Genomic DNA, 14645 nt, shown 5'->3' on the forward strand with positions numbered 1-14645 from the left:
GTCTTTGTATTAACAAATAAGTTTAAACATTAAACTTATTTGTTAATACAAAGACCCGGTGAGTGCTTTTTACCTGTGGATGAATATGTTATATTTTTAAAAGCACCCCGGGCAAGCTGGACTGAGACGCATACAAATGGTGTCACTGTGAGTGCTTTTACCTCTCTGGATAAATATATATATATATATATATATATATATATATATATATATATATATATATATATATATATATTAAACTTAGGTTTCAACATGGTGGCACCCAGTGCCAATGTAATACATGCAAACTAAACCTTTACACTTAGATCTTCAATAATTCAACAACTAATATATTTAAAATACATAAAGGTACTAATTTTAGGCAAATTTTACTATATATATATTTGTGTGTGTGTATATATAAACATATATATATATGTGTATATATATATATATATATATATATATATATGTATATATATATTAAACACTGCATGATTACACATTTGGAATTTCCCTTTTGTATTTTACATTTTAAATATATAGATAATTCAACTATTTAATAACTTACTTTCAATCTCACTAAAAGCTGTGATATTTTCGAGTAGAGTATTTAAATATTACTGTAACTTGAAGATATCCACAATATTATTTGATATCTACTACAAAGCATTAAAGTCAATTCTATTTGATGGTTTTTAATACTTGTTTTTGTAAAATGATTTGTAATTCTTGCAGCAAAAACACTTTCATAATCCTGTACTGAGAGCATGAAAATAATTAGTTGTGATTACTTTTGGCAAAGAAATATATGCTCAGTAAAAAAAAAAATCTGTAATTTCTATTATGATACTAAACTAGCAAAAACTAGCAAAAATGTTATACTATTGTCCTCTAGTGGTATATTATCATATCATGCAGTCTGCACTGTCTTGATTTCTTGCAAATCCAGTTTTGTGTTCGCTGTGGTGCTTTTCTGCATATATTCCTTAATATTCATCAAAATTCATTTTCATTATAAAAATTTTTTTTGCATAGTAGTTCATTATAAGGTATACAATATATGTGACATACAAGCACAACACACACATCTATTAGAATGGATAGATTAATTCATATATATGGATAGATCTTTTCATTTTCTTTATACTTTTACCCATATTATGCATCAAATCTGTCTTCAGTATCATGTTTAAACAGAGTTAAGAAGCAGAAAAACAGCAGCACCTTGTAAATGCAAAAAATTCTTCCTTTATTGGTTTAACATCATGGCAGACAAGAGATACAACGTTTCGGTCATACACTGACCTTAATCATGTTCTAAATAACATCATAACTGCTCACACTTTATACCCTTACTTAGAGGGGAGGGGCTCAATTACCTGGTTCAGTTGTAATCAAGTACATTCCTAACCTACATACTCCCTCTAGTGGTTGTTAGCAGAGAGATCATTCTTCTTTAACCCTCAAAGACCTGTAAATACATACAACCTAAGTTAAAAATAATATATAACATATTTATATGTTAAAATTAAAAATACTTGAAGCTAGCAAAAAATGTAAAATTCCCAGAATTACATATATTGTCTAGTGTAAGTACATAGCCCACAAGGTACCTTTTTATGGTTTTTTATTCATCCCTACAGGGGCCAAAGATTGTAGGGTATATATCCAAAATGTTTCCCTACTTTTCAACATTTTAACCCTATCACCCCCTCGCCTAGGTCTTTTAATATGTTCAATGATTTGAAACCTAAGTTGCGAGATTGAGTGACCAGCCTGAAGAAAATGACCTGACACCGGGGCTTCAAGGTTTTTTGTACGAATATTGGATTTGTGTTCATTTATACGATCCCTGGCCCTGCGTGTTGACTCCCCTACATAGATTTTAGAGCAGGGGCATTTAATCAGATAAATAATAAAATCTGTATTGCATGTGTAGTATCCAGAGATATTATATCTCTTTCCTGTTAGGGGGTGTAGAAATATCCCACCTTTGATCATGCTGTTGCAGTTGCAGCATCCTAAACAAGGATAGCAACCCATCCGAGGACTATTAATATGTGTCTGTCTCAGACCCTTCTCTGGGCCAATGTCAGCTTTGACCAAAGTGTCCCTAATATTTCTACATCTCCTATAGGCTGGCATAGGGGGCTCTTGGAATTCTTTGATATGCTTATTTAAATCCTTTATCATTGGCCAATGTTTCCTGATGATACCATTTATTTTGTTACTAAGTGGGTTAAACTCAGATACAAATACAAGTCTCTCCTTTTTCTGAAATTTCCTATTTACATTATTTCCCTTAGGAATTAGTTCCCTATTGGGAGCCTCAATTTCTTTAATTTGACTATCAATCAGGGATTTAGGAAAACCCCTTTTGAGAAAACATTTGCCCATCTCTTTGAGTCTGGAGGTCATCTTATCCTCATCTGAGACTATTCGCTTCACACGTAGGAGCTGGCTCTTGGGCAAACTTCTAATCAAGGATGGAGAGTGTGCACTATCAAACCTCAATAGGCTGTTTCTATCACTCATTTGTTTGTACAAATCAGTTTTTAAAGACCTACCATCCTTGATTATCAGTGTGTCCAAGAAAGGGACCGATTCCTCACTCAGGTTCAATTGAAATTTTATAGATCTTGTTGAAATGTTTAAATCTGCTACAAATTCATATAAGGAGTCAATGTCGCCCCCCCCCCCCCCATATGCCAAACACGTCATCTATGTAATGAAACCAGCAAAGTCCATATTTCTGGAACATGCCATTAGTGTATACAAACTTTTCTTCATACATGTTCATATAGATGTTGGCATATGTGGGGGCGACATTTGACCCCATAGCAGTCCCCTGATATTGGATATAAAACTGACTCTGAAAAAGGAAATAGTTACAATAAAGAACTAGTTGCAGTAACTCCATAACAAAATCCCTCTCAAAGGTGGTTAGTAAACCACTGGATGTGATAGCCTGCCTGGTAGCATCCAAACCACTATTATGTGTGATAGAAGTATATAGGCTACTCACATCCAGTGTATAGAGAATAAATTTATCACTCTGTAAAACTACCTCCTGTAATTTTTGAAGGAAATCCCCTGTGTCTTTAATATAGGATATGGCTGTAGTGACCAATGGTCTTAATATCCTATCCAGATATATAGATACATTAGTAAGGATGGAGTTGGTACTTGCCACTATTGGACGGCCCGGCGGTTTATCAAGATTTTTGTGTATCTTCGGCAATGTGTAAAAGACTGGTATGGAAAATGTATCTGGAATCAAAAAGCTTTTCTCATTTCCAGTAATTAGACCATTACACATTGCCTTAGATACACATTTCTCAAGTTCTTTTTTAACTTCAAATGAAGGATCCCTATCCAGTGGCAAGTAAACATCCCCATCCTGAAGCTGAGTCTTAATCTCTTGTATATAATAGTCCCTGTTGAGTATCACGGTGGCCCCGCCCTTATCAGCCGGCTTGCATATTATATGTTTGTTACTGCTAAGATCTTTCAATGCCTTAAACTCTGCTGATGTAAAATTAGGCTTTTATTCAGTGTAACTCTGTTCTGTAATAGGCTTACATCTTTTAGCACCAATTGAATAAAAGTATCTATGCTCGAATTGTGAATAACAGGTGTAAAGTTACTCTTGTTTCTAAGGTTTAATTTACCCAATGTTAAATTGTTACTCAAACGAGACCATTTTATTCTCTATACACTGGATGTGAGTAGCCTATATACTTCTATCACATATAATAGTGGTTTGGATGCTACCAGGCAGGCTATCACATCCAGTGGTTTACTAACCACCTTTGAGAGGGATTTTGTTATGGAGTTACTGCAACTAGTTCTTTATTGTAACTATTTCCTTTTTCAGAGTCAGTTTTATATCCAATGTCAGGGGACTGCTATGTGGTCAAATGTCGCCCCCACATATGCCAACATCTATATGAACATGTATGAAGAAAAATTTGTATACACTAATGGCATGTTCTAGAAATATGGACTTTGCTGGTTTCGTTACATAGATGACGTGTTTGGCATATGGGGGGGCGACATTGAATCCTTATATGAATTTGTAGCAGATTTAAACATTTCAACAAGATCTATAAAATTTCAATTGAACCTGAGTGAGGAATCGGTCCCTTTCTTGGACACACTGATAATCAAGGATGGTAGGTCTTTAAAAACTGATTTGTACAAAAAAATGAGTGATAGAAACAGCCTATTGAGGTTTGATAGTGCACACTCTCCATCCTTGATTAGAAGTTTGCCCAAGAGCCAGCTCCTACGTGTGAAGCGAATAGTCTCAGATGAGGATAAGATGGCCTCCAGACTCAAAGAGATGGGCAAATGTTTTCTCAAAAGGGGTTTTCCTAAATCCCTGATTGATAGTCAAATTAAAGAAATTGAGGCTCCCAATAGGGAACTAATTCCTAAGGGAAATAATGTAAATAGGAAATTTCAGAAAAAGGAGAGACTTGTATTTGTATCTGAGTTTAACCCACTTAGTAACAAAATAAATGGTATCATCAGGAAACATTGGCCAATGATAAAGGATTTAAATAAGCATATCAAAGAATTCCAAGAGCCCCCTATGCCAGCCTATAGGAGATGTAGAAATATTAGGGACACTTTGGTCAAAGCTGACATTGGCCCAGAGAAGGGTCTGAGACAGACACATATTAATAGTCCTAGGATGGGTTGCTATCCTTGTTTAGGATGCTGCAACTGCAACAGCATGATCAAAGGTGGGATATTTCTACACCCCCTAACAGGAAAGAGATATAATATCTCTGGATACTACACATGCAATACAGATTTTATTATTTATCTGATTAAATGCCCCTGCTCTAAAATCTATGTAGGGGAGTCAACACGCAGGGCCAGGGATCGTATAAATGAACACAAATCCAATATTCGTACAAAAAACCTTGAAGCCCCGGTGTCAGGTCATTTTCTTCAGGCTGGTCACTCAATCTCGCAACTTAGGTTTCAAATCATTGAACATATTAAAAGACCTAGGCGAGGGGGTGATAGGCTTAAAATGTTGAAAAGTAGGGAAACATTTTGGATATATACCCTGCAATCTTTGGTCCCTGTAGGGATGAATAAAGAAATAGATTGGGGGATAACCCTTTAATATACATGTCTCTCCTTGAACCATAAAAAGGTACCTTGTGGGCTATGTACTTACACTAGACAATATATGTAATTCTGGGAATTTTACATTTTTTGCTAGCTTCAAGTATTTTTAATTTTAACATATAAATATGTTATATATTATTTTTAACTTAGGTTGTATGTATTTACAGGTCTTTGAGGGTTAAAGAAGAATGATCTCTCTGCTAACAACCACTAGAGGGAGTATGTAGGTTAGGAATGTACTTGATTACACCTGAACCAGGTAATTGAGCCCCTCCCCTCTAAGTAAGGGTATAAAGTGTGAGCAGTTATGATGTTATTTAGAACATGATTAAGGTCAGTGTATGACCGAAACGTTGTATCTCTTGTCTGCCATGATGTTAAACCAATAAAGGAAGAATCTTTTGCATTTACAAGGTGCTGCTGTTTTTCTGCTTCTTTTGGATTCTACAAGGGACTAGTGCAGGGTCCCTACAGCGTGCACCTACTTGCCTGGGTACTAGTGCTGGGCCTTGTACACTGTATACTAAACAGAGTTAAGAAACAAGAAATGCGGAGTTTTGTGAAGATCATTTCTATATGCCTACCCAGAATCCCCTCCTTCAATGGTATCATGTTTTTTTGTGGGGGGGAAAAATAATCTAAGACATAATAACAGCTATTGGCATAGAGAAGACAAGTCCAAGTGCCCCTTCACAGCCTTCCATGTGAATTTTAATATAATTTTATATAATTTCCTGGTGGATTTTGCACCCAGTTAGAATTAGCTGATGTGCCACTGCTGTGCATTGAGATTTATTTTCTGAAATGCACAACATTTATTGTGAAAATGCAATTATGGGCACCAAATATGTATCCAGTCCACTTTGAGAGTTCAGCCCTTTGCATGTTTTGTGTGCATGTATGTGCATTAAAGGGACACACTACATACATGTATGCACCTCCCTCTTATCATGAGAGCTGCAAATATTGACCCTAGGTTACACTGCAAGTATCTGAAGGAGTATCCCATCACGTGTTCATTATGGAGGCAACCGTGACTAGAAGGAGATAAAGAATAACTTCAACACTATGTTTATAAAATTTATTTAGGGATTACAAGTAGAGTGTTATTCAACGCACCCGCTCGAGTGTTAACTGTGTTAGAAGTATATACATATATAGGAATAACTATTTAAAAATACATAGAACATCTATGTGCAGAACATAGGAATGGGAAATATTTACAGTAAATATAGAGTTAAAACCTTCGTTAAATATGAATAATGTATAAATATGATTTTTCATGTTTTCATCTACTTACTTGCAAAGGGCTCCAATGCATATATATATGTCTATATCTTTAAAAACCACTTACTAGATACAAAATGACAGAGGCTTGTAACAAAATCCTTCAGTCACTGCAATCCAGCTGGCGTTGTTCACTCCACAACTTTTAAATGTACTTCTATTATGTAATTTGCTTTGTTCTTGGTATCCTTTGTTAAAAAAAGCAAGCCTATGTAGGCTTAGGAGCTGGGAGCTAGCTGGTGATTGGTGGCTGCACATATATGCCTCTTGTCATTGGCTCCCCTGATATGTTTAGCTACCTCCCAGTAGTGCGTTGCTGCTCTTTCAACAAAGGATACCAAGAGAATGAAGCGCCTTTGAAAATATAAGTCATTTTGAAAGTTGTTTAAAATTGCATGCTCTGTCTGAATCATGAAAGACATTTTTTGTTTTTCATGTCCCTTTAAGTAACTCCTCTCAAAGTGGTAGACAATTCCACAAGCTAATGTGCACTATGCACCTTCCAAAGTGTACAATTGGTGAAATTCTCCTTGAGAAGCATTTTTACAAGATGAAGTTTTCATAGGAAAACTATATATATACTTACAGAAACAATATAAACATTTTTACACACATCGGAAATAGCGCGCGCAGTAAAAGTTGCATTAAACACAACATAAATACATTCTAAATTACAGTTATGCTCATAAAAACTATCTGAAAAAAAAATATTCCTAGAAATATTAAAAGAAAAAGTTAGAAGTGTTAAAAGGGGTGCTTGACTGCAAAGGGCTATATTTTATATACACATACATATACATGTCTACATATGTGTATGCTTATATATGTATGTATAGATATGTGTACAGAATCAGATATATTTAAGTATTTATGGGCTTTACTGTATATTTACTGGGCATATTTCACATCCCAATGTTCTTCACATACAGGATAATGTAATCTCTATTGTAAATTCATATTTCTATATATATCTGTATATACCTATACCGGTATATTCATATAGATATATAGGTATAAATATCTATTTTACATTAAAATTATCAGATAAATATAGAGATATATACATATTATATATATATATATATATATATATATATATATATATATATATATATATATATATATATATATATATTTAAATAATATGCGTATACGGTGATATGCATATTTTACATTCCTATGTTTTTCACATAGATTTTTTTTTAATTTTTATTATTAAATATATATTTCTATATATTTTTGATAATGCTAATGTAAAATAGATATCTATAACTTTATATCTATATGAATAGATATACAGGTATAGGTATATACATATATACATAGAAATATATATTTACAACAAAGAAAAAAAATTCTGTATGTGAAAAACATTGGAATGTGAAATATGAATAACTCCTGTCGGGTTAGCAAGCGAGCAACAGGTGTAATATTTTGTTTTCTTTTGTGCTCTTCATTGACTTCTATGGAGAGAATACGTTAATGCGGTTGTGATATTTGGTAAGCGCGCATTGGGTTTCGCTCATGTGCAAACTTTTAATTTTCAACTTGTAATGTGAACACAACCTGATGCGCGCAATAAGATTAATTCTAGCAAGGTTTGCGCTCAAGTGAAATTATTGAATAGCGCACCCCTTGTAATCTGGCCCTAAATATCTACTTTATGAAAATAAAGCGACCTTGTAACATATATGAATTTATTTATCACAAGTAGTCTTAGGGCCTGATTGTATAAAGCTCTCTGGGCTTGTGAGATTTGCTGTGAACTCTCAATAGCACTATGAAGCTCCTGTTCTAATTCTTTAATTTTAAATGACTTTCAAATTTACTTCTATTATCATATGTTCTTCTTATCCTTTTTTGAAAAGCATGGATGTCAGCTCAGGAGTGTGCACGTGTTAACAACACTGTATAGCAGCAGTTTTGAAACACTGTTATACATTAGCAAGAGCACTAGATGGCTGCATGTAGTGTGTCAGGCATGTGCACACTACATACCTGGGTCTCTTTTCAAGAAAGAATAACATGAGAACAAAGTAAATTTGATAGAGGTAAATTTAAAAAAAAAATGTAAAATTGTATTGTCTATCTGAATAATGAAAGAAAAAAAATATGTTGCATGTCCCTTTAAGTATGTGAAGGTGATTCATACATTACAAAAGGACTTGTAATTTTTAAAAAAATTACTTAAAATAAATACATTAAATATTGAAATAAAAATATGCAGAAAAACTGTATTGTTTAATCATATTAGAATTCATAACAGATCATGTTTTATAGATGATTTATTTTTGTGCTTATAACTATGCACAAAAGAAATGTTTTAAGGTGCACAGTAGAAATTGTAATAAAAGTACACTGCACTTGCAAAAAAACTATAATACAAAATTCAAAGTGTATTATTTTCCTTATTGTATAATAAGTTTCCCTGTCTCTGCTAGTGAACTGAACAGGGGCATTTGAAGGGAGTAGATGAAATGTCGTTGCCAGGTCTGGTATATTCTCTAAACATTTCCCCCTTGCAAAACTCTTTTTTTTCTCCCAAATGAAAAGTTGGCAAGATTGTTTCAAAATACACAAAACACGTATTGCCCTAATAGAAAAACACCTGCATATGAAAATAGAAATTATTGTAAAATACTGTACACTGAAAGCAGAGTTATGTGTATTGGCTGCAGGATTTCATTTTAAATGTGTGACCCTTCTCCATGCTAACATCGCTCTCACCAGCAAAGTTTCCCTTTCAAGTAAACACTTTCTATGGAATACATTTAGCTTTTTATAGAATTCTCTGAAAGCAGCCTCGGTAAGTGTAGTTTTTCACATCTGACCTAGATAAATTTTAATAACCGGGCCCTTAATGATAACTTTAAAGAAAGTGCTAGTTGTATCTGTATGCTTTTTATCTCAGTAAACATATTGCAAAGGCATTTTTTTAATGCTTTAGCAAAACATGTATACCTGTTTGGTGGCGTTTTATGACACTGGGAAAAAGTATGATTAATATGCATATTATTGGCAAAGAAGTTTAGAAGTTCTGAGATCAAAGTTCATAGTATGTTCCTTGTGTGAGTAAATTAGAGATATGGTAGTTGAGACACAAAGAAATTAACCCTAACACTACTACAGATCTTTCAGTATGGTTCCCATAGCAGCTGTCCCATAAAAGACAGGTCCTATAGTGCAAGACAGACATTTTTCTCATAAAAAACAGACAGGTCCCAAGGCACAAGAGTCTATAATGGCACAGCTCATTCAGACACCAACCTGGTAAAGACTGCCTTTAATGCAATACTATGCCCACCTCTTGCCAGGTTGTACACAGGAAATAATGGAACCCTGATAGTATTATTCATATTTTTATTTTGATTATTGTTAGCAGTTTTAAAAATGTTTTAATACATTCCCACACTTTTTTTAAAGCATGTTCAGGATGTAACACCATGAAACAGTCACCAAGGCGTGTGTACGAAATAGTTAGATTGTGCGCAGACAGTATTTAAATTGTGCACACATTGTAACTATAGGAAACATGGCCTCGTTCTTCCTGATATTAATCTCACATGACCCAGCCGCCAACGCCACCAAGCCATTCACATGGTGCTATCTCAGAAAGAAGGAGGCGGCCATATCTTTACTCTAAGCTGCTTGATTGGATGACCGAGTATTCACGTGAGCTTAACATCAGGAAGAAGAATAAGGTCATGTTTCTTAAAGTTACATTCAGGTAGATCATGAGTTATGCGCGCTATAGGGAAATTAACAAATGCAACACAGTTGCATTATTTAACACTCTATAGAGAAAAAGGGGGGTAAATAAAAAAGCGCTGGAGTTAATAGCCCCTAAGCCTCTAATTCCTACTATCTTCTTAATAGATAGTGAATAATTTGAGGGAGATGGGGAGGTGGAAATGAGGCGCTAGAGATAGCAATAGGGGCTAAAAGTACTATGGATAAAGTGATCTCTTACTATTATATTAGTGTGTATTTAGAGAGTTAAAAGGCTTGTAGATGTTGTCACATCAGATTAGATAATTAGCGACAGGTGTAAAACATATAAAGGTCTTGAATGTTGAAATCACTAAAGAACTATTGACAAGATGTATAACATAAATAAACAAAAATTTATGTAAGTGTTGCAACACTGATACATAAATTCAAATTACTTTGATTAGCACAAATAAAACAACAAAAAACAGTAGGTTTTCTGAGTGGGGACTTTTCTAAAGTATACCAAGGGTTAAACCACAAAAACTTACAGAAGTTATATGAGCGGTGATACAATGTATCAGATAAAAGTCAATCCCTGCAATGATGTCGTTAGGGATATATATAATGCGGTTACTTTCAAGTTATAATCCCATATGCAGTGATATTAGCTGTGTAGTGGAGTAATAGTGGCAAATATCAGATGACAACGATATTCACGTTTGTAAATGAACAGGAATGCTTGTAATTTTAAGTCAGTTCACTGAATATTCCATTTAAGTAAGGGTTATTAGAGTAAATGTTCTTACACTTATTTGAAGATGAATCCAGCTAACCTTATTTGCAGCGTTCTGCCTTATTCCCCAGCGCTTGCCGCATCTACTTACTCCGTATTTCCGGCAGTCTCTCAGGTGGAGGAGTTCCGGGAGGTCAATTACCCTATGACCTGGGTCCCTGTCTGGATCCTCTGTGCCCATAAACATAAGGGCAGACACCTCAAGCTGTAGTCTTTTTTTATACTTGCGCAATTTATTCCTTAGAAGGATCTTACTTGAAGTCTTTCCTGCACTGTAGTACTGAACGTACGCAGGTAATTCTCCGGTCTCCTTCTGGTGTAATAGAAAGTCACACTCCCATCGACATGTTTTTCCAGGTGTTCTAGCTTCTTCAAGATGAAGTGTGAGCTTAATATCCGCCTTTAAATAGTGTTGTGCAAACTTTTATTGGATTCCACTGGGTCTTAAAGCCATAGTGCTGGGATATTTTCTGGTTGCCATAACTATTTGCCATTATTTTATTTTCCTCTTTAACCTCCTATAATTCCTTACAATCAACCGCTCTACAATTTAAGTGGTTATTCAGATGGTATCATTCACAAGGAGCACAATTGATCATTTTGAATATTATAAAAACACACAATTTTAACTCTCTAAATACACACTAATATAATAGTAAGAGATCACTTTATTCATAGTACTTTTAACCCTCTATAGCGCAGTCATTACAAGTTTTAAAACAGCCAGCTTGTGCGTGAGATATGGTGGTTTTAGGCTCCATACCGCACACAATTCAAGTGTTGTTTTGACGTGCACGCTTTCCCCATAGACATCAATGGGGAGAGAGTGTCAGTAAAAAACCTGAAACACCTGAAGCGTGGAATGAAAAGCTCTGTAACGCAGCCCCATTGATGTCTATGGGGGAAAAAAAGTTATGTTTAAACCTAAGACTCTAACATAAACCTCATGTCTAAACACCCCTAATCTGCCGCCCCCAACATCGCTGACACCTACACAGATCCTCAAAGGCAATGAGGCTACATTCAAACACAATGTGAAGATAGCGATGATCCTTCTCAACCAGACAGCAGGTTTTCATTCTGTGCAGAGGATGTACGGCTGTGAGCTGTATGATGACGGCAGCACCAGGGGGTATGATCAGTACGGTTATGATGGGAGAGAATTCCTCACCCTGGATACAGAGAGATGGATCTGGGTCCCTATAATGACTGAGGCTCAGATCTCCACACAGAGATGGAACAGCCCAGAGGTCGGTGATGCTGAGAGAGCTAAGAATTACCTGCAAGGGGAGTGTATTGAGTATCTAAGGAAATACATCAGAGCTGGGAGCGTGGAGCTGGAGAGGAAAGTTCTCTCACAAGTGAAGGTTTCCGGTCACAAATCAGACACTGTGACAAAGCTTCACTGCCAGGTGTACGGGTTTTACCCTAAAGCTGTGGATGTCAAGTGGGTGAAGAACGGAGAAATCGATTTAATGTCAGAGGAGGCAGCACAGGTCCTCCCCAACCCTGATGGGACCTATCAGCTCAGGGTCACTGTGGAGGTGATACCTAAGGACGGGGACAATTTCTCCTGTCATGTGGATCACAGCAGCCTGAAGGAGCCACTTACTGTGCTTTGGGAACCCAAGAAAGATTCCCAAAGTTATATCAACATCATTATTGCTGTTATGGTGCAAACAAAACACAGAAGGGCGCCTCCTATTGTAATATCGTACAAGCAATATACATATATATAATGGCAATAGACTGGTACTCACAAGTGTGGCAGCATTCACTCGTGCTTAGTGGCACCTACTGGGATCTCTCAGTGTCCCAGCTCACTGTTCTTGGGCTCTCACAAACCTCCGTCAGAGGCGTAGTCTCCAACAGCAAAAGAACAGGCTCTCAGTCAAGTGATAAGTATAAAATAACTTTTAATAAAATAAAATAGTATAAAAACACAGTGTACAGAAAATTCCCACTATGTATAAAAATCATGCAACTAGTTTCTCAGCTGGCACGCTGTTTCCTCAGGCATCTCATTATTGCTGTTATCCTGCTTATCGCTGCTGCTGCTGCTGGATACTTTGTGTACAGAAAAAGAAAGAATTCTTATAAAGCTGCTGCTACTGAGGATCCTTCACCGGCCTCGTCCACTGCCTAAATGGCCACAAGTCACACACAGACAAGTGGCGTGCTAACGGATTCGCCAGTAGCTAAGTGGGAGGAGTCACATTCCTTCCCGTGTGCGCCGTGTGTTAATATCAATCTGGCACATACAGCTGACTGTCACATACACATCTGTAATAAGTCACTTCTACATTATACACAACTGTTTTACTGTCATTTTACTATTTGCTCTTAGCTTAATATACAGTAAATTCATCACAAACACAATAATGTTTCACTGTATGACTCATTCAGTACATAGTTCATTCATTTACTTGCTTAGCTACAATAGGCAGAACTGAGATAGGTTTGTAAATGTGTTTGATAAATTATAATGTTAATGTAAATATTGTGATTCTCTTTAAAGTTGCAGTGTTTTTCTTTACTATGTTGGATTTCCAATCATTGGTGCCAAAAACTATAGAATTAAAAGATACAATTTCCATATCCCATATTTCCCCTATATTCCATATACATCATATAACAATGTCATCCCTTCCTGACCCCTATAATAATATACATGTGTTATAAAAATCAGACTTCGAGCTCTGGCAGCATACACAATCTGTTATGTATTTAAAGGCCATTGTCATTGGAGGAACAGATTAATTTGAGACTATTATGGCCAATCAATTGCAATATTTAGTGCTGTGGAATCTGTTGGCGCTCTACAAATAACCGTTAATAATAATAATAAGAACCCCTAATCTGCCACTCCCAATATCACTGTCACTATACTAAAGTTATTAACCCCTATTCCCCTGCACCCCAACATTGCCCACACTATAATAAATCTATTAACCCCTATTCCGCCGCTCCCCGACATCGTTGCAACTAAATAAAGCTATTAACCCCTAAACCTCTGGCCTCCCACATCACTACCACTAAATAAATCTATTTACCCCTAAACCGCCAGCCCCCCACATCGCAACAACCTAAATTAAACTATTAACCCCTAAACTTAACCCTAACGTAACCCTAACCGTAACTCTAACCCTAAACCTAACACCCCCTAACTTTAACATAATTAAAAGAGAGATAAATTAAAGTTACAATTATTAACTAACTACCTATTTAAAACTAAATACATACTTACCTGTGAAATAAAACCTAAGCTAATAGTTATATTGTAACTAGCTTAGGTTTTTTCTTTATTTCACAGGTAAGTTTGTATTTATGTTAACTAGGTAAACTAGTTAGTAAATAGTTATTAACTATTTACTACCTAAATACAAACTTACCTGTGAAATAAAACCTTAGCTGCCTTACACTAAAAGCCTACCATCACAAAAAAACAACAACCTACCATTACAATAAATAACAAACGAAATTATACAAAATAAAAATTATTCCTATTCTAATACCCTTTTAAAAAAATAAAAAACCCACCCCAAAATAAAAAGCTTAATCTAAAATAAACTACCAAAGGCCCTTAAAAGGGCCTTTTTTGTGGGACCTTAAAAGGGCCTTTTGTAGGACATTGCCCTAAAGTTAACAGCTCTTTTGCTACAAAACAAACAGTATACAAACCCCCACTCACCAAACCCACAAAATAAAAATAAAGTAAAACCTA

General features: G+C 35.5%; 1 protein-coding gene across 1 annotated transcript in view; it reads right to left on the reverse strand.

The window, feature by feature from the left end:
• The window catches only part of CSMD3 (CUB and Sushi multiple domains 3), a 1747434-nt gene that overhangs the window by 893388 nt on the left and 839401 nt on the right, over positions 1 to 14645 (reverse strand).

The sequence above is a fragment of the Bombina bombina genome, chromosome 5 (genome assembly GCF_027579735.1).
Source record: "Bombina bombina isolate aBomBom1 chromosome 5, aBomBom1.pri, whole genome shotgun sequence".
Taxonomy (NCBI): Eukaryota; Metazoa; Chordata; class Amphibia; order Anura; family Bombinatoridae; genus Bombina; species Bombina bombina.